At 37.4% G+C, this 26,344-nt stretch overlaps 1 pseudogene; it reads left to right on the top strand.

Annotated features, from left to right (window-relative positions):
- Positions 1-818: 818 nt before the first annotated feature.
- LOC132112024 (tyrosyl-DNA phosphodiesterase 1-like) lies at positions 819-25,119 on the top strand (annotated as a pseudogene).
- The last annotated feature ends 1,225 nt before the right edge of the window (positions 25,120-26,344 follow it).

Raw genomic sequence — 26,344 nt, 5'->3', positions numbered from 1 at the left:
CAACTGTAATGAAACACTGTCAAAATTTGTTTTTAATTAGATTTCTATTATTATTAGTATATGAATTTTGCTTGCCACAATTTTCTTTTAAAATAACTAATAAATAAAACATTTCGAAAGTTGAACCATGCTTTGACTAGTGATTTTATGAAACTTTGTGTCTGTAAAAAAACACTACCAGAGGCACATTTATGATATTTATGGCAGCCCACTTCCACCACAACTGAAAAAACTCACACGTTTGCTGAAAGCTGAACATATAAACTAGAAATGATGACATAACTCATAATTCTGAAATTAAAGTCGAAACAGACTTTTATTTTGAAGAAAATTGTGGCGTGTCTCCGCTGTAAGTTACTATACATGTTGATTGTACAGACAGAGCGAGTCCATGCCGAATCAAAACACAACGAGCTGTTGTGTTGTTGTTATGATATGAGTTTAAAATAGACAAGGATTTAGCAGTTTTGTAGTTTTACATATGCAGCGCTTATCTTTCTTTATAACCATAACATTTAAAAAATATATATTATTGTTGTAGCCTGTAAGTTTTATCTTCCCGCCTCTTTGTAAGTATGTTCTTATGTAATAAAGTGTAGTTAAGCTCTACAATTTATCACCTGTTCATATGACATTTATGTCTTTACATAGCTCCATCTACCTGTGCAAATACACAAAGTTGTTCTTTCAACGCATGTTATCCATTTTGAGAAAAAAACTGTGTTGTATACATTATATAGTATAAAAGTTTAAAGTAAATGGTTTACTGTTTGCAACTATAAAAGTAAAATCATACTGTGATCCACAGTTGAACAAAAATGTCCCAGGACAGTCAACATGGCAAGTGGACCATATCAGATAGTGAAGACGAGGACAACATTATTCCTCCAACACCTCAGAAAGATTTGAACAAACCAAGTATTAAACCTGATTTAGAAAGAAAACCCCAACAAGAGCCCAAGCTGAGTCCAAAACGCAATGTGGACACCCATTCTGTGAATCAACCGCCAGCTTCCTTCATGGGATCTGAAGCCAGGACAGCCACACATGTGAATCAAACCAACCCTGTAGAATATGAAAGCAACCCTTCACCTTCCGTAAAAAGAAAGAGGGAAACAGAGGAGGCAGGCTGGAAACTCTCAAGCAGTGATGATGAAACAACAACATCTGCCCTGAAAAATGAGCCCAAGAAGTCTAAAGTAAGTCCTAAGATGAAGAAGACTGAAGACAAACGTCTTCCGAGTCCACACGGCACTGGTTATAAAGAAGAGCCAGCTGATTTCTTTGAGACAAATTTATTGTCTTTGAACGACATGTATCGTTTTTATTTAAACAAAGTCACTGGGATACCAAAAAAGTTCAACACTGGAGCGCTGCATATCAAAGGTATGAATGCATGCTTAAAAATAATTTTAAAAAAGTCCTGATACATTTCTAATCATTTTCTAACAATCTGTTTCTTCTTCTATAATCAGAGATACTTTCTCCAATCTTTGGAACCCTGAAAGAGTCTGTACAGGTGTTGTGTTAATGAATGAAGTTGCAACTAAGAAGTCTACAACCAGCCATATAAAATGTTTTAATGTTTTTTATAGTTTCTATAAACTTTTATAGTTTAATTACTGCTTTGACCTTCCATGGATGGTGGAGCAGTATCTGCCTGAATTCAGGTAGGATGAAATCTTACCTTTAAACTGTTTGGATTTGATGTAGAATTGCACACTGTAAGACAGCTACATAAAAGATAATTTCACCAAACTGAACACATGCCACTGAGTGTTTTTGTGCTTAAACTGAGTGCTTTTGTTGTTGTTCTTTAGGACAAGCCGGTCATACTCGTTCATGGAGAAAAAAGAGAGTCCAAGGCTCGGTTAATCGAGCAAGCCAAACCATATCCACATATTTGTTTCTGCCAAGTTCTGTCATTTTTGCAATAACCTACTTTTTTCACTAGAGGGAAGCATTACTGTAAACTTTATGTTAGTTTGAGGTTCTCTAAAAAACATTTTTTTTAAGAGTTTAAAACTTTAAGGCTTTTTAACCATTACGTTAAAAAGTAAATATTAAAGTCTCTGTCTTGTTTTTGACAGGCCAAACTGGATATTGCATTTGGCACACATCATACGTGAGTGTTGGACATTTTATTTATCTGTAGAAAATAAGACTTAAGCTTAGAGTTTCTAGTAAAAATCCTGGACAGTACATTGTTAAACATATGTGTGTAGGCATAAAACAGGTGTGTAAAACAAAGCATTCAGCCATATGACAAGCTTTCTCAGTAGAATGGGTCACACCAAAAAGCTCAGTGACTTTTAACGTGTCACTGTCATAGGATGCACTAGTTAAATGCCTAACTGAGTCTAATGTATAGAGATTTACTGGCCTGCACAAAGTCCAGACCTGAGCCATTGCACTCCTTTTGGGATGAACTGAAAGCTATATCCCATCAGTACCATCACAGAATATAGATAAAATAATTTTAGAGCTACACAATATATTAATGCTCAGAGTTATGAAATGAAACACTCGGCTTGGTTAAGTAACAATGCAATAGTAGTAGTGTTGTAGCTCACTTATATAATTTTATTAATACCTTGATCAGGATTTAGGTTTTATAAGCATTCAGTACCATAATAATGCATATGGAATCTAGCACTCCTCAAGCTAGTTGAGAGAGTATTAACGTCTTGGCAGACGTGCAGATTATCAACTGAGCATCTTTTGTGATGAGTTGAAATTAGATGTTAAACAGGCGCAGTATTGAATTTTAATGTAATGTATTCCTAGAGCACTGTTTTCTCTGCCAAGAATCTTTCATGTTTTATTCAACAGAGAAAGACATAACAGAATTGAGCACTCCAGAGGAGTGAGTTAAATTGCTTGTCTTATTTCATATAAATTCAACAAAAATGAAGCAAAAGAACAAAAAGATTGGTAGTATAATCCTTCTCGAACACCTTTGTCAAGTCTTCATGTGCTAATTTGCCTTTAAATGAGTTCTAAACATCACTCTGAAAAGCATGGAGAGTTTTTAATTAAATTAATAATTTTTTTCCAGACAAAGAACAGCATAGACTTGATCTTGTTACAATTAATACAACATAAAAGCTGAAGGCTTAATAAATGTGACTCAGGGTTGAAATGTACTCTTTTATACCGCTTGACACAAAAAGACATGGATTTCAGGGCAAATCAATGTTATTATGCAGGGAAGTAATATTGAGTCTTTGCTAAATGTGCCATTGGTTGTGTTTCATACTGTTTGTTGGACAGAAATGAAAGAAAGAGATTAGAACAAATGGATGGCATTATATAAGATCAGTTGTATTCATGTCATAGTTGCCTTCTGCAGGAAAATTATGCTGCTTTGGTACGAGGAGGGATTCAGAGTCATCATTCTTACCTCAAACCTCATCCGAGCTGATTGGTACCAGAAGACCCAGGGGTAAGATGGTCCAGTGTGGAATGGGAGGAGCTAAATACACACTCACACAGATCATGCAGCACAATGAAGAATCAGAACGGAAATGTTAATGCTGATGCTGCGATAATTTGAAACGAGCTGTTTATGTTGTGCTCTCGTTTGGAGTAGCTCATTTTCCGAACATATCTGAAATGAAAGTCGTGCACCTGCTAGTCCTAATGACACATTTGTCTGTTGCTATGACAACACACTGAGCAGACACTTAGAGTAAATTGAAATTAAGCTGTTGTATCCTAAATAGGATTGTTGAGCTCTGCAAATCCAAAAAAAACAATCATGTTGTTATAGACTCCTCTGACCTGAAATGGTCTGTTTAAATTAGCTACATGGAATAATTGCTTAAATGAAGCAGCGTTTTAAGAATGCTGTTCATTAATAAAGATATTCTCCATGGTGTCATATTTACAGCAGCAGAAGCTAGCAGACAGGTCAGAGTGATGGCTAATGAATTAGCAATCGCTTTCGGTTATTAGGTTCGATTTCATTAGTGGTCTATCAGGAACAGAATGCCATTAAGGAGTCAGAAGCTCTAGAGTCACAGGGTTTGGCTGGCAGTTAGGTTATCACCCACACTAAGTTGAAATCTCTAAATTGAGCATTTAATATTTAAAGCCTCTGTCCTACATACAGTATATTCAGACAATCTGACATAGTGGAGTATATTGGTACATTCACTCAACCTGTGCTGTGAGATCAGAGTCAGTTCACACAGCATTGTAAGCAAACTCTCTGCCAATCAATTCACAATGGATTCAATTCTATTCCGTGTTTTTGTCTTTGAGGTCATTTTTATATATATATATACAGTATATATATATATATATATATATATACAGTATATATATATATATATATATATACAGTATATATATATATACATTTTTTTATTTAAAAGAAGTCTCTTATGCTCACCAAGGTTGCTTTTATTTGAGTGAAAATACAGTAAAAATAGCAACATTGCTCAATATTATTACAATTTAAAGTAACTGTTTTAATTTTAAAATGCAGTTTATTCCTGTCAAAGCTAATGTTTCAGCAGACAGTACTTCAGTCTTCAGTGTCACATGATCCTTCAGAAATCAATCTAATGCTGATTTGGTGCTCAATAAACATTTCTTGTAATTAACTACAGTTTTGCTCAGTTAGAGCACCCCCTTATCCCAAAAAATAAAGAAAGAAATAAACATTGGTGTAATCGGGCATATGTCTTCAGATATTTAGTATGTACCCATTTTTGAGATATTGTACAAACAATGCACAGGTCAATTAAACATTATAAGCTACAGCTGAAAATGTATTTGCACTGAGTCCTATAGGATTGAGGAAAAAAAATAATAATTTTGACTGTAGCCCATGATGTCCTGGAGTTAATTAACAAAAATATAAATTTGCTACTTTTAGTGCCTGTGTGTGTCTCCGAGTAATAAGTGAGGTTGAGATAATGGCTGTATAGAAAAGAGAGCTACTATTTTCATGAAAATTGCAAGATTTCTAACAGCAACGATTTTTTCTCTCTCACGATAGTAAGGCATAGGTCATCTGTTTGAATTGGCTGGGTGAATGCTAGATGTAGTTGCCTAAAAGGCCAGAGTATTGCATCAATGTTATGCAGAATACATCCTCTGTTACTCACATATATTCACTTTGCTAACCTGTCTCTATCAGCTTCAGACCTCAGTGAAGCACAATGAATATCATTACAGGTCAGACATGTCTCTCCATCTTGTTCTGTCTGATCCCAGGTATCCCTTCTATATTGCAGCACCATATTCTCATTATTATTCACACAGACGAAGGTTCTTCCTCTCAAATCTCCTCTGAAGGGTTTTTCTGCTGCCTTTATTGTAATGGCTCCAATCTGAATCCATATTGATTTGTTCTCCTAGAGCCTTATGGGAACATTCTATAACCAGTCTGTCAAGAAGAGTCCCCACACTCCTCCAATCATGAGTTATTGGACTTCTCTAAGAGATGTCTAGCATGTTGAAGTCTTTTTCTGCATGTATGTGTGCACTTGTGGAATGCAGAACCCTTGATGCTTCTGCAATAGTAAATATGATAAAAATATTTTAATTGAGGTGAATGAAAATGTATGTGGAATTTTGACAACCCATGTTTTCTTTATCTTTTGTAACTGAATTTTATTGAGGGACATATTATAACTTTATTCCATTGCTATTGTCCTCAGCAGTGAGGCTCCTTCATTACTGAATCTTTAAAGCCATGGCAAAATAAATCATATTTTAAACATTTAAGTGTGAGTTTTCAGTCTGTATGTATTGTGATACAATAACAAGATACAGAATTATATAAAGTAACATCTTTCTATTGAGTTGTCATTGCGGGATGTGTGCAAAAACAAACCAGTGTAGTCTGATTCCCAAAACAAATGACTCTTATGAATTTGATCGCTCTATAACACAAGCAAGCCGAATATGACATACCCGTCGCCACTTCAGGATCTGACAGTCTTGTGCATGAACTTTGTAATATTTTGATGATTCACATTAGTAAATATGCTATTGCATCTCTATGACAGGATGTGGATGAGTCCTCTGTACCCCAGGTTACTAGAGGGAAGTCCGGGAACAGCTGGAGAGTCTCCAACCAACTTCAAAAGAGAACTGCTGGAATACCTGGAAGCATATCAGGCTCCAGAGCTCGCTGAGTGGATTGAACGCATTAAACAGCACGATCTGTCAGAAACCAGGTGAGAATCTTAAGTGAAAGGGCCATTATTTAAATTAGAAAGTTGACATTATATCAGAATAGCATAGTCAGACTTTTGATTAATTGTAAAAGGCATCCAAAATGCTGCTTATCTTGCCAGAAATTCTAGGTTTATCTGAAATTAATGATACCAGTGTAAAAGAATGGCATGTGTGCTACCTTCAAAAGTCTGGGATTACGGGTTTTTTATTTATTTATTTGTATTTGTATTTATTTTTTTTGAAGGATGCTCGCTAAGGCTGCATTTATTTAAACAAAATATAGCAGTAAATACAGTAATATTATGAAACATTATAACAAATTAAAAACAACAATTTTCAATTTGAATATTTAAAATATAATTTATTACTGTGATGGCAAATCTGAATTTTCAGCAGTTATTACTGATGATTTTTAGATTGATTTTAGAATGAGTCATTACAATGAGCTTTCAGAAGTCATTTTAATATACCGATTTTACTCCTCAAGAAACATTTCTTATTGTCATCAATGTTGAAAACAGTTGTGTTTCATTTTTGTGAGAACCAGGATACTTTTTTATTTTTCCAGAAATAATCCTTGAATCCTGCATAAAAGTTTTGATTTTGTTAAAAAATCCTACTGCCCCCAAACCTTTGGATGGTAGTATACAAATAAAAACACAAAACATATAGTAATGTGTGTAGATTTGTGATCAAAATATCTGACCATCCAAATGGAATAGATTTTTAACTTACATGACTCAGAAAAGCAAAGCAGGCTATACAGTTCTGCTCATTAATATCTAGTTTATTTGCATTTTGATTTAAAAGAAGAAAAAAAAACTCTGCATATGCCAAAGGTTGGTTTTACTAATATGATATGGTTAATTTGATAAGTTTTGAAAATTGCAGAAACAAATCCCACCTCCATCATTCATATGGTGATCAAATATTATCTAAATGAACAATAATTCAAAAACATACGGTACAGACCAAAAGTTTGGACACACCTTCTCATTCAAAGAGTTTTCTTTATTTTCATGACTATGAAAATTGTAGAGTCACACTGAAGGCATCAAGGGCTATTTGACCAAGAAGGAGAGTGATGGGGTGCTGCGCCAGATGACCTGGCCTCCACAGTCACCGGACCTGAACCCAATCAAGATGGTTTAGGGGTGAGCTGGACCGCAGACAGAAGGCAAAAGGGCCAACAAGTGCTAAGCATCTCTCGGGGAACTCCTTCAAGACTGTTGGAAGACCATTTCAGGTGACTACCTCTTGAAGCTCATCAAGAGAATGCCAAGAGTGTGCAAAGCAGTAATCAAAGCAAAAGGTGGCTACTTTGAAGAACCTAGAATATAGGTTAGACATATTTTCATTTTTTTCACACTTTTTTTGTTATGTATATAATTCCATATATATTTTTCCACATGTGTTAATTCATAGTTTTGATGCCTTCAGTGTGAATCTACAATTTTCATAGTCATGAAAATAAAGAAAACTCTTTGAATGAGAAGGCGTGTCCACACTTTTGGTCTGTGTATATATATAGTTTTGTTTTTTAATCACGTAACTTCTTATCTATGTTTTCTTGTATAGGGTATATCTCATTGGTTCAACTCCAGGAAGATATCAAGGACCTGCCATGGAGAAGTGGGGCCATCTACGATTGAGAAAAGTAATGTTTTTGTGTGATTACTCAGTCTTTTTGTGTGATTCAAGTTCTTTTTTCTTCAAAGGCAATAGTTCCTCTCCACCCCAGACTTAAGAATGATTGAAGTCCATGAAAAAGCATTGTACCTACATCTGCAGGATGCCTTGAGACGTACTCTTTATGCCTTTATTTACTGAGGGAATTCAGATAACACAGGCAGAGCGAGGTGCTGGATTGGCAAGATTCAGAAATTGAGCAAGAAGAAATCAGTTTCTGTACTGAAGTGAAGTCACACTGAACTCACTGATTATTTTTTTTAAAACAACACTTTGATATGAATGACTGACTGAATGATTGTGACCTACATAAGGTTCATGCCATATCAGTGGATTTTAACTGGTGGGTTGTGAACCAAAAATAGGTTAAGGGCTGTTTTGAATAGATTGCTGACAGAAGAGCAAAACAATACTGGTGAACATAATAACATGTTACGTAAATTGTGCATACTTAGGAAAGTTAGAATAAATAGGCTTATCATCTTTTAAAAGAGAGGCAAGACGCTTTAAGTATCTTCTGTTGTTGACTTCAAAGGCCATGCGTTCGATTTTGTTGCTAATTCATCTGTCACTTGATAAAATCTATCCAAATTAGACGCATTTAAATACTGAAGTAGTGTGACATGCACTCATTGTTTTTGTTTCTCTCAGTTGCTCAGCGAGCACACGAAGTCTGTGCAGAATGAAGAGCAATGGCACGTGCTCGGCCAGTTCTCCAGTATTGACTCCATGGGACTTGTTAAGACTAAATGGTTGGCAGCTGAGTTCCAGCGCATTCTGACCACACTGGAGAAGCCAGGGAAATCATTAGCCAGTCCAGAAACACAGATGCTCCTGGTGTGTGTTTTGAACAGGCCATTTAGACAGAGCATGCTGAAACAGTGAAAGGATCTGTTCGTATCACTGCCGTACCTTCTCTGGTTTGCGAACAGCGTGGCCAGATGGATATTACAATAAACACAGTTGCATATTCTCCTACCAGCTTGCTTATCGATCACTATAAATGACCCCTCAATTGTATCAATTTCAGTTAGCTTATATTATGTTAGGTTATCAAGGAGGGACGCCGGGGCGCATGTGCTTCTGCCAGTTTCTCCATGTTCCTCATTCGCATTCAGGTATATAAAGCTATGAAATTTGAAATTTGTTGATGTCCAGCGTGTTTAATTAGCTATTAGTATTCATAGCACGTTCAAGTATTTGCTATACTTGAATTCCAATTGTACAAAAAAGGAAACCATTTCACGTCTCACTCGGCACGAGCTGTTAAGAGACAATAGTTACAAGAAGAATTCTCATCCATCCTGTTATTTGCATAACAATATCTGCTCAGATGGAAGGATAGAAGATTGATTTCTGTCTGATGCAGCTATTGTTAAATGTCAGTTAAAAAGGCAAGGCCCCACACAGAGAGTGGTAGACAGTATCATCATGTGTCATCTCTAAAGACCGAAACTCTTACAATTAGCAGGCTTCAGAAACTCTGTTGAACTTTTGAGGTGATTCAGTTCGATAACTGGTAGGTAGGGGTAAAATTATTCAGAAATTCTAAATGTAGACATATAAAGAACATACGCACAAAGCTACTTTTTGATTTTCACGTCTGTATTTTGTGATTCACACAGTTTAGTTCTGTCCAGTTCCTGAGGGATCACAAGATTTTTGACAGGCAGTCCTTTTTTGAACTTCGTGTGTCCTTTTTTCAATTGAATACATCCTTGGACCCCTAGATGCAGTATTCATTTCTTAAAAAAAAAAAAAAAAAAAAAAGTATACCTACTGTATACTTTTGGATGGCAGTGTAGATAAATTAATACAAAGATTAATCAATTTGATCAATGTACTTAAGGACATCACACATTTACTCAAATTGACAAACTAAAAACTGTAATGAGTCCTGTCATTCTGTCATTTATAGGATTATCCATCTGTGGAAAATGTGAGAACCAGTTTGGAGGGCTATCCAGGTATTATCCATTCTTTTATTCTGAAAAAAAATAATAACAATATTTTCCTCACACCTCCACAATCATTATATGACAACCGACTGTTCTTATCCCTGCAGCTGGGGGATCTTTACCCTACATTATACAGACAGCACAAAAACAGCTTTGGCTTCATTCGTATTTCCAGTAAGTTTTCTTATCTCTGTGAAAAAAAGAACATATTTTGACAATTATACTCATCAATATTCAGCCTATAATGAGCTTTTTTAAATGTTACCATAAATATTCTGCTGAAAAGGCTCCTCAGCAATGCTCCACGAGGTTTAGACCTCGTGATCTAAACAGATGTCTTTCCCAAGAGTTATCTGACACTTAAATTGCTCCTTAGAAATTTCAATTGGGTTCTTATCCAATCTCTCCCATCATTTTAACACATTATCACTATAAATAAGCTATTTTACTGTTCGCCTCAATTTTGCTAAGTGATCAGAGATGGGCCTATTGCGATGTAGATTCAATCTCAGTCCCCCTCTGTAGTGCGCACTCTACACTTCTGCTCAGTATATTTAAATGAGTCCATGTAGATTTCAGTATTCATGCCTAAATGCTGACAGCAATCAGACAGAAAGCTCTCCTCTTCGTCTGCACAGTACGTCCTAAAACATCATCTCTCTGCACCTGCAAATGGCATGAAATGCTTCTTTGGGTGTTTTTGCACCTAGGAATGGTATATCAGCTGGTGTTTCTCCATTTTCTTTCTCTCCTTCCCTTACTTTTTCAATCTTTCTCCTCTAAACAGTGGCTGGCATGCTGATGTCACTGGTAGGAGCAATGCGATGCCCCACATTAAAACCTATATGACTTCACACAACTAGCCTGGTTCCTTGTCACAAGGTTAGAATGATAAAGTAACTTGCTTGCTAATTTAAATTTGTTTTTTTATTTACATTTATATTTTAACTTTGTTTATCACTTGCTGATTTTGCACACATGTTAAACACCTATTTTATTAAGATTTTTTGCCTTTTTGTTATTTCACATTCAAGCTGCTTTAGCAAAATGAGATTATGAAACTTTTCTCATATATTAGTTCAGATGTGATTGTGTTAGTTTGTTGCAACAAACACCAAAATACGTCTCTATTGCCATGAATATGCCATCTCAATGATGAGCTTGATGAGATCAGCACCCTTTCTGCTCTTACGTTCTTCAGAGAACTATACACATAGCTGTCTAAATAATGCTCTTGGCAGAAGGCTTGGTTTTCCCTGATCCCTGGCAGATTTGTGTCTTCTGTGCTGCATTGATAGTGTTCCACTCGATGGATCCCTTAGGCCCTGTAGATGTATATTTACACAACATAAGCCTGATATGTTTGTTTATTTAAGATTATGTCATCCCCTTTCATTAGCCATTTCTTAGCTGCAAAATCATAACCACTTTCCTGTTTCATCAGTCTGGTAGGTTATATGTTTGTTAGTTAGCACCATGGACTCTGGACCATTAACAAGTTTTCTCGAACAGTGCTTTTACAGATAATTAAAGTCAAAGCCCTTTAGTGCAATTGGTCAATTGAAGTGGTAAAGACTTGTCTTAGTGGTGGAGTGGACAAGCGTCAGGTGGGTTATAAAACACAATAATGAACACTCTTCTCTTTGATTATCTTTCAAATTACTTCCAGGAATAGCATGTTAAGTTCAGCAGTTGAAAGCTTGTTTTTTGCCTGTTTTTCCCTAGAAAACCAATCTCTGAGGAGAGATTCTGGTTTTAAAACCTAGAAGATAAGATACACCTCTCTTTTACCAACAGACAAAGATAATCTTTATTCAAATCTTTTAACACATGATGTTCCCAAGGCTGTGGCAGTGACAAGCTATTTTCATCTCAAGGCAGCATGAATGGCCACTGTTCCTACGGCATTTCTCAAAGCGGTGGTTTTAATCATGGTTGAAATGCAATGCATAGGGAGTCTCTAGATCAGTTGTGTCTGGTGACGAGTTATTCATGGACCTTTTTATGAAGCCTTCAGGCATAGCTTGTCATTCTTAAACTTGTAAAACGCATGAATTATTCAGTAATTACAGTCTGAAAATCTCCTCAACAATATCATTTAGCTTTGACATATTTAAAGCTAACACTTCTGGTTTAGGTGACATTTCCATGATTGTTTGACTCTGAGACATGTGTGAAACTTAATCTGCTGGTATCTTCCCACAGTGCCAGTTTATCAAAATCTGCCTGGGGCGCCCTGGAGAAGAATAACACTCAGATTATGGTTCGTTCCTATGAACTGGGAGTCCTCTACCTGCCTTCAGCCTTTGTGAGTATTGTGACTCAAGTCAATACATGACAATTGAGATTCATAATATTTCTTTGTTTCAGAAGCCTGTTCTAGTATCTGTGCATTTCTGGCCATCTGCTAAATCCAATTAAAACTAGTTCCTTTTCAGGAACTCGAGCTGCGTCGAGCGCTTTGGGGAACGTCCCTGAGGGGCAAAAATGTGAGGGGCGATTCCAAACCACGTTATAGATTGTGTGTTCCTCCCTGCCCTCGCTATATCACGGGTGGGGATACACACAGTTTATGCGTGGCTTGCCTGGGATCGAAGCACGTGAACATTGTGAACGATTGCCAATGCAGACGCTTCGATCCCGGAGGGCTCTCTTCAAGGAGGAAGCCTTCACCAGCGTTCCCCGCGGTGCTGGCCCCGCTTCTGCCGAGGCAGAACGGCTGCTGCACTCGTGGGGTTCGCAGGTGGATCTGTCAGAGGGAATGGAGACGGGCCAGTCCTTATCTCCTTCCATCTGCCAGATCCGGCGCCCAAACCCTGGGTTCGGAAGCACGCTCGTCGGTTTCTTCAAATCTAAGCCTGATTTAAGAACAGGTATCAATGCCCGGAAGTCCTCGACAAAGAGATCCTGACGTCAGTGGCATAGGGATCCAGAGGGTTGCCCCTACTGTGGTAGAGTGCTGTCCACCTCATTATACGGTGCCCGCCTCACCTCAGTGCCCTCAGGAGGTCGGTCTGCCAACCCTGCCAAAGTTTCAGGGCGCATCGGCCTCCAGCGAGTGCTGCTCCCAGTTGTTTCCGCCCGCGAGCGTAGCGGAGCTGGGATGCTCGCTGCCCCTTTGGGGGCCTCTTACACCAGAGGTCAGTCTCGAGAGACTGATTCCCTTAGTAGATTATTTAGCAGCGTGGAAACTACTGCCAAATGTATCTCATTGGGTCCTGCGTACAATAGAAAAAGGCTACTGCATTCAGTTCGGTCATCCACCGCCGAAGTTCAACGGGGTTACACCGACAGTAGTCGGCCCCCGGCAGGCTCTGGTTATGGAACAAGAAGTGAATACCCTATTAAGGAAGGAGGCCATCAGGGTGGTCCCTCCTCTAGACAGGGAATCCGGGTTTTACAGCCGGTATTTCATAGTTCCAAAGAAGGATGGGGGGTTGCGTCCGATCTTAGAACTTACGTTCGCTTTCGGGGGCAAAGCTTATCATATTGCACATTATTATATATGCTGGGAGCTCTTGGTCGCCGTGTAACGCTAGCGACAGACGCGTCCCTCACCGGTTGGGGTGCGGTCATGAGTGGCCACCCTGCCTGCGGTCTGTGGAGCGGTTGCCATCTGACATGACATACCAGTTGTCTAGAGATGCTAGCTGTGCATCGAGCATTGAAATATTTCCTCCCAGACCTGAGAGGTCACCATGTGTTGGTGCGCACCGACTCTTATATCAGTCACCAGAGAGATCTGTATTCACGCCCCTTGTACAAGCTGGCAAACCAGATCCTTCTGTGGTCCCAGGACAAACTCCTCTCGTTCAGAGCAGTGTATATTCTCGGGAGATTGACTGTAGGAGCAGACATACTGTTGAGACAGGGGCCGAGGCCCGGGGGGCTTCACCCCGAGGTGGTGAAGTAGATATGGAGAGTTTTTGGACCTCTTTGCAACTCAAGAGACATCTCAATGTCCCCTCTGTTTCTCTCTAGTTCATCCAGCTCCTCTGGGACTGGACGCTATGGTACAGACCTGGCCGAGGCTTCGTCTGTACGCATTTTCCCCTATCGCTCTGCTCCCGGGAGTTCTGGCGAGAGTACGCCGGGACGGGGTCCGTCTGTTATTAGTAGCCCCGTTCTGGCCGGGCCGAGTATGGTTCATAGATTTAGTCTCGCTCTTTGAAGGCTCTCCATGGGAGATACCGATCAGGACAGACCTACTTTCACAGGCGCAGGGCACGATAATTCACCCTCGCCCGGAGCTGTGGAAACTGTGGGTGTGGCCCCTGAGGGTCTCTCAACTGAGGTTGTTGAGACCCTGCTCCAGTCCAGAGCTCCCTCTACGAGGAAACTGTACGCCCTGAGGTGGAAACTCTTCACCTCATGGTGCAGAGACCGCCAGCTTGACTCTGTTTACTGCCAAGTTGGTACAGTTCTGGAGTTTCTACAAGCTAGGCTCTCTGCAGGGTTAACCCACTCCTCCTTAAAGGTGTACGTGGTGGCCATAGCCATGTACCTTTCAATGATCAGTCAGTGGGTAGACACCCCCTAGTTACACGTTTCCTCCGCGGTGCGCTGAGGCTGAGACCTCCAGTAAGATCCCGTGTTCCCCCCTGGGATTTGGTTGTGGTTTTAGAGGCTCTTTGTAAAGCTCCATTCGAGCCAATACAAGACATCTCAGATATACATCTGACGCTTAAAACTGCCCTGTTACTTGCAATCACCTCGCTAAAGAGAGTTGGAGATCTTCAGGCCCTTTCGGTGGCCCCTACTTACCTAGACTTTGCCCCTGGTATGGCAAAAGCATTCTTATACCCTCGAGCGGGTTATGTTCCAAAGGTTCCCTCTGATACACCACAACCTATCGTACGCATACGTCCACAGAGCTGCCCTGTGGAGAAAATCCGACCAATTGCTTGTTTGCCACGGTCCTCCTAAAAAGGGGTCTCCTGCCTCCAAGCAGACCCTAAGTCGTTGGATAGTTGAGGCTATCAACGTCTCCTATGAGTCCTCTGGTCTTCCCCTTCCTTTGGGAGCCAATGCTCACTCCACTCGGGATATGGCGGCCTCTAAGGCCTTCTCAGCAGGTGTGTCCCTCTTGGACATCTGCAACGCTGCGGGGTGGTCTACGCCCTCTACATTTGTCCGATTTTATGACCTTGATATGCGAGCCACTCCGGGCTCTTCTGTTCTCTCGCCTTAGCTGTGCTCTTCGGATACACACTAGGCAGGGATTTGGAAGTCTGGCAGCGTGGGCACATCATTCCCCAAAGCGCTCGACGCAGCTCGAGTTCCTGAAAAGGAACGTCTCAAGGTTACGAATGTAACCCTGGTTCCTTGAAGGAACGAGACGCTGCGTCGCAGAGCCATACTCCCGGCACCCCTGCCCGCACTTGCTTCCCTACTCGAAGCTGAGGGCCAGCTGCGCGGCACGAGCTTTTGTAGCTTCCTGGTCGCTACATCACCCCGCCCGTGACGTCACGCCCTTCCGTTGGACAGATTGCACACGATATTCAGAGTCGGTCTGGTCAGGGACGTTCCCCAAAGTGCTCGACGCAGCGTCTCGTTCCTTCAAGGAACCAGGGTTACATTCGTAACCTTGAGACATTTCTGATCATGGCTGGAGGTCTCTAGTTAATCAAAGATGGGCATTATCTGGTAGAAGCTATGTTAGGTTATTACACAGTCGGGCTACAAAAGTTGGACCATCAGAGCATCTTAATCAGTCTGGTTAAGACTGGTAAAACCACCTTGGTAAGCGGCATATGATGGACTCCCAAATTCCTGGAACTGAGCAAACACAAGAATTTCAAAAGTGTGATTTCCAAGCTTGGAAAGGTCATGGACAATCATGGAGTTTACTGTGTAAACCATGTTAACGCTAACCAAAATTAGTGTTACTTAGATTTTCTAGTCATGTTTCAAAATATTTCGCACTTTAGCCTTTTTCCAGCAGGGTTCTAGTATAAAGAGAAATGAAGATCTCCAGTAAAACTCTCAAGAGAAGGAACTTCATGAGAAAGAAGAAGATTCTCTGAGCTTACTTCTAAACTACTCTTATGTGTGTAAATACTATACATAATGTCTTTGGGTAGATCTCTTATTTCTTCATATGTAGAGAGAGCACTTTTGTGTTTGCTCAATACTCGCAGGGTAATTTGTGTTGTCAGGATAGGTCTTAGAATTACTTCACAAGTTGCTAAGCAACAGCATGGTTCAGTTCTCTTGCCGTGGGAAAAAAGGGGGGAAAAGCATGTGTTTGAAAGAGGATAGTGAAAGGTTGTGCTGTCTTATTTAAAAGGGATATGTTGTGCTTTTTTTCTTTTTTTTTTTGGCCTGAAGCCTCTTTGTTTTAGTTGAATACAGTCTTGTTTGTGTCATGGTTAGCTCTTGCTAGAGGTCATTTTTGAGTAAATCACAAGGTTTGTTACATTATAGTGATTAGCCATTTTTAGGTTGTCTAATATTTTTAACTTAGCATGTTTTTAAGACATTATATTTGCGTTATTTTTGCATCTGTTAGAGGTCATGCTCCATAATTTTCATAATGAGTGACGTTTTTTTGTTTGCCACAGTGTGGGGCTTTAATTAAAGTTCTCTTGTTTAAGTAAGTCTGAGATCAGACTTTTGAAGATCACCAGAGAATTACATTTTGTTTTTGTTCTTAACGAAAAACATTTACAACGTGTTCGTTGTTTTCAGTACAGCATCACATTGTCTCAGTCATGCTGTGTTGTCATACACTAATCATAACCAGTGGTTATCAGTGTGCCAAGCTCGCCCATGTCCTCTCTTAACACCAACAAAGCTAGTGGACTTAACAAAGTATGTTCCTGAGGTGATAAAGCAGTTCATGAGTCATGCTTTTGCTTAATTCAGGATTTCATAATTTTGTCAATTTTTCTGATTCAGTATTTACATATGTTGCTCATTACTAGCTCATCCAAGCAGTCAAGGCCATTACAGAAATTTGGAAGGAAATTAATGTTCAGTATAACATGCACTGACATTGAGATGCACTTATGCTATGTTTTCATAACAACGATGTAGTCAAAAACAGAAAAGTTTTTTCGCTTTCGTTTTTAAAAATGTTCACCTATACAAGACAGCGTTATCAAAACGATTTGCGTTTACACATATCTGCAAAAAAAGGCCAAAAATGCTGTATTACATATGCCAGGATATAAGTTGACGCTGTCACCTTGTTAATAAACAGTACCTGTAGGGAAGTTATGATTATATGTTGTATATGATGGGACTCCGGTGTTGGTTGTAATATTGGTGAAGTAAATCCACACTTTGCTGAAGAAGTGTTAGAAAACTCTTAAGCAGCAACAACAGTACCATATACTCCTCCATTGTTGTGGATGTTTGTTCGCGCTTGCCTTTAAAATCGTCACATACTGCACATGTCTGAATACCCATGCGCATGACGTCATAGGTTTCAAAGATTCCTGTTTTGGGTGTTGACACAGAAACCATAATGGTGGCATTTTCAAAAACTTGCACTTTGAAACCTGTTTTCAAATATATGCGTTTTCAGTCCTCGAAACACTGTTGATGTGCAAACAAACAAGCAAAATGCATTAAAAGTTACCTGTTTTTTTTGCTGAAAACGTTGTCTTGTAAACGAACCCTAAATTGCACCACAAATTGAAACAAAAAATTAACCATGTTGTGAAGGTAACCATATAATAAGGCTTCAAGTAAGCAATAAATGATGTTTTTCACAATGTGTATGGATTCATAGCGTTCGGTTTAGTGAATTAATTTTTGTTTGCTTTTCCAAACTGTTGGATGAGTTGAAATATTCTTGGTTAACCACTTAATCTCTGACCCAATTGGATGTTTACTTTTTGGCATCCTCTTGAACCACCAAATTGTCTACTTGTTTTTTACTGCAGTCAAAAGCAGCTGTGGCCAAACAGAACAGCTGGATTCAATAGACATGAAGATGCTAGTGAAAAACATCAGAACCAGGGATATAAGTAATGAGAAAACTAGTGCTAAACAATTTAATATGCTTAAACTCTGTCATTGTGTCTGACTGCTGCTGATTGGGCAGAAATTCAGATAAATCACTCAATTATTAATTCACCCTCATGTTACTCCAGACCACACTAACCTCAATGATGCCTCTGCTCAACCACTAAGACGCTATTATTAGTTACACAAGCACAATTTATCTTTATTATTTATGACGGCAAATAGAAGTTGGAAAGTTATTAGGGAGTTTTTTTTTTTTATTATTATTATTATTATTTTGTTTTTAAATACACACACACACAATGAGATACAGAATGTTTTATTTTCCTAAGCTGTTAGTCGTTACCATTAGAATTAAAACAAAACAAAAAAATATTTCTTGAACTATTTCATTTTGTTTGCAATTAATCTAGAACATAAGAAGGTTTGCTTTTTTTTATTAAATTACAAAAAAATAAGACCTTTTCAGTGATTTTATATATATATAAATATTAAATATATTAAATGTATGTAAAAAGCTTGCTAAACTTCCCCAGATGCCTTCCAAATTCAGAATGAACCTTTTTCACACTTTTTAAATTGTGTTTCTAGGACGTATTTTTTTTTTTTTTTTTTCTTTTTTTTTTTTTTTTTTACAAATAGCAGGACAGTGTTTGTGAGCTGCCTGCACCTGCTGCATCTCTCTGGGTTTTGAGAAAGCTTCAGCTTTCTGAGTCTGGGTGATATATTCCCCCAGTGCCCTTTACACCTATCCTGCCCCCTCCATCATCATGCCCACCACACAAATGAGAGTTAAGCTTCCCTCAGAACAGCCCTGCTCCCCTCTGGCTTTTTCTGCAGAAAACAGGATGAGACACATTCTTATTAGAGCTGGATGAGCACTTTTGTCATGTGTTGTCTCCATCATCTGAGGTTGTTTTTGTTTTTGTTTTTTTGGACAGTGTGAATAATGCACTGGTTCTTTTTATGTAAATGCTGTTGTGTTTTTGCCATATATTTCAGAATTGTACTTATTATTATGCATATAATTATTTATTTGGGTGAAAACATGTATTTATTTTTTGGATATTAGTTAATTCTTAACTAAATCTTTAGGCATTAGGGTTTGGGGGCGGGATGTTTGACTAGTCAACTATTCATCTGACAACCAACTCGTCAATTAGTGACTATTTATTAAAAATATTTGTTATTATTATTATTTTATTATAAAAAATATTTTTCTGCAGTGAAAAATGAATTCTGAAATGCATCCTCTCCTGCAGTGTTGTGGGAATCTTTTAATTATATCCATTTTTGTGGGTGGACTGACAGTTTTGTGTGATAATAATCATTTAATTTATATTTTGCCTATTTATAGAACTTAAATTGGCCTATTTGTGTTGAATATCAGACTTGTTGATTTTGAACATTAACCGATTTGTAAATCCCTACTGAGCATGAATACATGTGATTCCTCTTTGTGTGTAGAATATGAGCACATTTCCTGTGGAGAAGAATGTGTTTCCAGCCTCCAGCTCCTCTAAAGGTTTCCCAGTGCCTTTTAACCTCCCACCTCTGCGTTACTCAAGCAAAGGTGAGACTGAACATTGCACCATTCCCCAAAAGTAACTTTGTAGTTCCAACCTTCATTAAAATGTCATAGATGTTCTTCTGAACTCTGAACAGCCACACAAATTAAAAATGACAGATTTACACTTCAATGAGGCATTTGCATCAACGTTTAAAGGTTTGCTTAATGCTTAAAAAGTACACTGAATCATCGCTTGAAGAAAGGTTAACCTTTACTTTGAAATTCAGAGTTCAAATGATTGCTCAGGAAACACTCTGTAGATATTAAATGCATAAGATGAAACAGCAAATGAAAGCTTGCAGGGCAGACCAGTATCCAGGCTGAATAAATAAATAAAAAATTATACAAGTGTCTTGATTTGCTCTTTCACTCCAACAGTTATTCATTATGTAAGTGTGTTTCTCGAGTATAAATCCCTGGATGTGATGAGCAAGGTGTTCAAAGACAGCTTCTCGTGATGGCAAAGTTCATATTTTAATTGCTAACAGCAGTGATGCACAAGAGGTGTGCATGACACAATTAATGGCAATTTAATTTGCTGCACAGTGTGTGTTTTGAGCCATCAAGTAGGATTAATAATGAGGAAACATTACATTTACTGCCACCCAAATTCTCTTATGTTCTCATAGCATTTATCAAAAATCAAAAAAGAAAATATTCACTTATATTCATCTCTAGCTAGAGTTAATTTGTTTTATTTTTAAACACAACAGTTTTTTTATGAACAGTTATATGAATGTATATGTGTGTGTGTGTGTGTGTGTGTGTGTGCATGTGTATACATGTATGAATGCAAGAAGAAAAATAATTTTACTTTTTAGCTTCCCGTAGGTCAGTTTGTGTAAACGAGAAGCCTTTCATTTTATGTAAATAAGTATATGGCATTCAAGTATATGGCAGTTTAGTAAAACTGTGCATTGTTTTGACTGACTGCATAATTGCAGATGAACCCAAACTATAGCCTGCAGGACATGCTGATGACATTAAATTAACCCATTATCATCTGCTGGGTAATTACAGTGTTTTGTGGTTCAGACTTCTGTGCAAATACGTAGATTCAGAGGCAGGAAGCTTACAGGGATATTTCACCATTTTTGCATTCAACACGTTCTGTCAAAAGAAAAAGATATATATTTTTTTTAGGATTTATATTTATGCAGTTATTGTTTTATGAGACCTATACAGTTCTAGGGAAAGCATGTCAGTATTTCATTTCATACTTATCTTTTTAACTTTTTAATTTTTAACCCAGGCTCATAGGAACGTGTGCAAGAAATGTCATTCTTTTGTTGGAAGTGCCATGATATTTAACCATGACTTGCGGGGCAAACTTAAAACTATAGGTTATGAATATGGTATTAGGTACAGCAGTTTTGCAGAGAAAAATAAAGCACTTGATGTTGTCATAGCACCTGATGTTGAAAATAGCACATACTAAACTGTCTGAACGTGTGATGATCCTTTTCTTCGATTTTTCAGTTTTTGAGATTGCTTATTTGGCTGGGTATATCCCCTAGATGACATGCTACTGATAATGTCAGGAATCACTAGTATTTATGCCAGTCTCTTGGCAAAGACCGTTTGATTGCTTAGCTCTATAAATGCAGAGAAAATCCATTTGCAATCGGCACCACATTCTTAGTAAATGTAAATGAAAACAGTGCTATGGGCCCTGCCCCTGACATGTCAGTTAGACGACCTTTAATCATGGTGAGAAAATGGAGGTGGCAATCGATGGTACTATTGAAACCAAGGGTGTCATCAGTTTATGAACTGAGGCAGAAGCCCTCTGTGGTTTCCATAGCAGCGTAGGTCTTTTGATAACAGAGGCTTCAGCCTGAAGTGGGATGAGTGGGTGTGGCCTGCAGATCAAGAGAAAAATGGGCGGGATTCTCAGTTTAGTGAGCTGGGGGTTCTGCACTGATTGTGATGCATCAATGTGGTTTCAATGTGTTTTTAGCAGTAAATTATGTTTAGCCACTCTAAAGTTACATTTTCAGTGAATCTTTTTATTTGTGTTTGGAATGTCATACTTGTTTCTGCAATGTACCAAAAGCTCAGGGTCAGTACTTTTTATTTTATTTTATTTTATTTTTTTAAGAAATTAATACTTTTATTTTGCAAGGATACATTAAATTGGTCAGAAGTGACAGTAAAGACATTATTAATGCTACAAAAGATTTCTATTTTGAATAAATGCATTTCTCTCTATTAACTTTCAATTCATCAAATAATTATATGGCAATAATCTGTTTCCACAAAAATATTAAGCTGTACCTATTTTCAACATTGATAATAATAAATGCTTCTTGAGCGCCAAATCAGAATATTAGAATTATTTCTGATAGAAATGCTGAAAATTCAGTTTTTCTATCACAGGAGAATTATTACGGTGAAAACAGTGAATTATTTAAATTTTTGACAATATTACTATTTTTTTATATATTAAATAAATGCAGCTTTGGTTATCACATAAGACTTATTTCAAATAAATTAAAAAAAAATCTTACTGACCCCAAACTTTTGAACTAAAATGTATTTATATTTAATTTATATAATTAGTTTAATTTATATAATACATTTTAACCTAATATTTAATCAGAATGCCAAATGTTTATACACAAATTGGGTTAAAATGCAATTCCAAGTTGATGACATACTGTTTGAAGAGTATCTCCCAGCTTGGCTTGAATTTCATTCATGTTTGACTGAATTATTGTATTATTTTTATTTTATTTAATTATTATTATTATTATTATTGTAATAGACAATAAATTGAGCATATTTTAATATTCTAAAATGAGTGCAAGTAGAGGACAGAACAGTGTCTATGATTTTCCAGTCATCTAATCTCCAGTCACCAGGACAGACAGCACTCATTGAAAGCTCAGATGAAAGTTATTACCACCAAGGCCTTTCGGAGTCTCGCCTCTGCTATCTGTGTGCAAATGCTTAATAAAGGCACTTCATTTCCTACAGACGATTACTTATCCAATCAAATCAAATTTGTCGTGTAACTGTCCTTGTTGATACTCATTCATGTGATATTCAGTTTCCCACTGGATCTGTTCCAATGTCAGTCATTTACATAACCGTGTGTGTGTAACAATTAACTGCAATGGAGTCACACAAGCGTTTCAGCCTCTTCAAGCCACCCAAATCTTTACCTTTACACTATACCAAATAATACCCAGAAGGCCATTTAAGACCGATAACACTGGACTTTACAAAGCAAATGTGCAATTGCAAACTTCTCTGCATGCACCATGGCAACAGCTCTTCTATATATGACCTTCTTCACACAAAGGGAAATACATGAAAATGTTGAGGTTTCATTTTTGCATAGCTCTTTGCTTGGAAGTAATCTTGTCTTGAGTGATATTTCTGCTTGCCAGAGCACCAGCATGGGGTTTGATTAATAGTCATTTGTATTTAATCATTTTTGAAGGACCAAACTAATTCGTTTTAAAAATTAGAATTGAACAGTTTGGAATTCTCATATAGGGAAAAAAAAAAAAACTTGTTAAGATCATGCCCAGGTCATACTTCACCCCAAAATCGAAGAAAATAAATAAGAACATTTCCATCCTAATACTCATTATTGTAATGGCAAAAAAAATCTTGTTCTTACTATTTCAATTCCAAAAATAAATATTTGAATATTAATATTATCATAGTATAGTTTTATTGTCTTTTTTCTGATTTAAATAAAAAACTTATTATAAATCATTGTTGAGGTAAAAAAAAAAAATGAGGTTAATGTTTTTATACATTAAATTATTGAGGGTTCAGAAGGAAAACATGCTTATTGTCATAAAAAAACAACAACAAAAGAAAAACTTTTTTTTTTTTACCCATAACTTTATATAACCTTTTGTCATTTTAAATGATGAGTAAATGTATTAGTTGTGTTAGAAGTTGTTTCTTATTTTCTGTATTATTTTTCAAAGATGACTTATTTTAAGGGGAAGGGGATATGTTATGGTTTCTTTAATAAGAGCATTTGTGTCATGCGCACTCTCAGGTTCATTTCACCTGTGCCCCTGCCGTCAACACCTGTGATGTTAATACAGACCGAACCCAGTGACAGACTCAAATGTATATCACAAAGAGTACCTTCACCTCTATATTAAGACAATCTTAACACATTTCTATTTCTGACCTGACTGCTGATACTTCTGCTCAGTGATGAGAAATGGATAGATTCATTTCAGCTCAGAATTCTCATCACTCTCTACTCTTAAAACAGGCTCAGACTTAGCTCAAAGATTGAGGACCAGCCATTGTGAATTAATGGACCGCTACTCAGTAGCTACTTGAGGCTGCTACTTTAATTCAGTGAAGAGACCTTTGAGTGCTGCTTAAGAACCATTAAAAGAAGAGTTCTGAATTCTGTCATCTGTTTACCCTCATGTTTTTTAATTAATTTTGGATCCATTTATAGCAGAATGTCCAAGTTGCAGTTTTCCATACAATGCAAGTGAATGGTGACCACAGCTGTTAAGTAAGTTTATACTGAGTAATGTTCATTTTTAGGAGATTCTTCCTTCCAAAAATATGAGGTTGTTCTTTATGAATGCTTTTTTAATGTGCAAGAATTCATTTTGGTAAATTGCATGCCATTTTTATGCACCCATTCCCCCAAAAAGACAAACCATAGATGATTAATTTTGCTTCCTTTCATCTTCACGTATATTGGTGCTGTTCCAGGCAACAATTAAGCCTGGATGTGACTGTTTGTGTAGCCCTACTGCTGTGTGTTCCTGCTGTTAGATGAATGTCATTATTGAACGGTCTTGAAATTGTTGCACTAATTAAATAATTTAGTAGTTCTTGCTAAGGCAATCATCGTTATTACTATTACTCACATTCGGGCTTAGGAATCTGAAAAAGCCCCTAACTTTAAATATTAAATTTTAATGCATAATTCATCCTGCACCGTTTGTTCGTTTTGACTTGATTTAGAAATTTTTTTTTTTGATTAACAACAAATATAGTATCTTAATGATACTAAAATAACACTGTTATATATTACTTTTTAAAGCAATATGTATAAATATAAGACAAGCTTTTTGAAGGTTGACTATATACGTCTGTTTCACTCTGAGAACTCCTTTGAAACAAGTGACTCACTTTACTTTCCAGTGCATAAGTTATAAAGTGTAATGTTCTCATATTACAGGTATTATATCTAAGCTGCCTTAACAGTGAACCGTTTGACTCATTCACTAAATTGTTTTGTTTCATGTGCTTTTTAGAAGTATTTTAACTGCTGGGTTATTTTGTGATCGAATCCAGTTGTGTCAGCTAGTTACCATGGATACTGCCATTCTACAGTCTTTTCCAGAAGTCTATACCCTATAATACATTATTAAGTAAACCGCAGTTTGTGCATGATCCGTTATACTGATACAGTCCACACAATACAGTACAATTACGCCACAGGTGAGCATCTATCTCAAGGCAGCCTTCAGGGAAAGGTCAGAACCTTCTACTCTGTCCATACCAGGAATCTTTGTTGGCCCAAGGCAAATACGTAATTCTGCATCATCTCAAAGCATCATGAACTCTGCCTGGAGCAGGTCAGACTCAGACTGTAAATCTCTTGGGTTTCCATTAATATATGCAGTTGCATTTCAGTTGTGTTTTCTTCTTGCAGATCAACTGTGGATCTGGAACATTCCTTATGCTCAAGCCACAGACACTCATGGAAATGTATGGGTTCCTTCTTAAACAGTTCGAGGTGCTGGGATCATCTGCATAAGACGCCTAACTCCGCTTTGGGTCTGTTCAGGTTCACACTTAATGAGGATTAAGACACCTAAATAACTCACTTTAACCTTTGACAGAAATGGTAAATGTACACCATGGTAGTGTGGTGTGCACCCATAATGCTGTATTTTAGTCATGTTTTGTAATCATAGAAACTGTTGAGGTGTTTAGTTATGCCTTAATTGTAAACATTTTGTAAAAAGGCCAAATGCATTTTACAACTGTAAAACCTTGAACTAAATAAATTTTTCAGTAGTAGTGTCCTCCTATTACTTGTGGAAAGAACTTATGTTAATCTTGAAATCCACTAATGTATGTTGAAAACAGCAATCAAATGAAGTTTTTATTCAGCAAAACAACTATTGTCAATGGTTTTGACCCAGTCATGTTCACTCCTTGATTCAAAAACCTCAGAAGCAGGTAATAGGTACCATTTATAAAGAAGAAAATACAAAAAAAAAGATTTTTCACATCCATTTTGAACCGGATTTGTCATATAATGAATAGAGTTCTGATAAAAAGAGGACTAAATGAAATGGTGAAAATATCTCAAATTGGTCTTTTTTAAAAGTTTGATTATGGCCATATCCTCTGAAATGAATTCCAGACGAGCTCCAAGAGCAGATTGATTTTTTCGTTCCTGGCTACAGTGATGCAGTAATGTGTTTGAGGAGGACTTTGCTCCCCCGGCATCAGTGATTTATCGAAAGTGTTCAAAATACAGAACAATTGGTGCTGTTTTCTACTCATATTGAAATTTTCATGTTGCTTAGCAACATTGGAAAAGTTAATTCCACGTTGATACAGAAAATCCCTGTGGCCCCAATCTTTTTTTTTTTCTTTAATGAATACAATTTTGATTCGGTGTATTATTTCAATATTCACTTAGACCTTTGTTCCAGCGTGTCTGCACTTCAAAATTACAGCTAGCATGTCGCTTCTGGAATTTTTATTGTGCATTGTAATGAAAAAGAACTATTCGTTCTGAATTATGTAGATCTCTCTTGCACAACTATCTGTGACATTTGTTGAAATCGCTTTAGACTTTAATCAGATAAATATTCGAGAACTTTCCTCCATTCTAAAAATGTATTTTAGTATCGATCCCAGATCATTAGAGTATTTCCTAACAGAGCAGTCTGTCTGAAACAACAAGGATCAATGTGTTCAAATGTGTTAATGATTA

This window comes from Carassius carassius, chromosome 31, assembly GCF_963082965.1.
Source record: "Carassius carassius chromosome 31, fCarCar2.1, whole genome shotgun sequence".
Taxonomy (NCBI): Eukaryota; Metazoa; Chordata; class Actinopteri; order Cypriniformes; family Cyprinidae; genus Carassius; species Carassius carassius.
The sequence above is the reverse complement of the archived record's forward strand: the minus strand, read 5'-3'. Positions and strand labels throughout refer to the sequence as shown.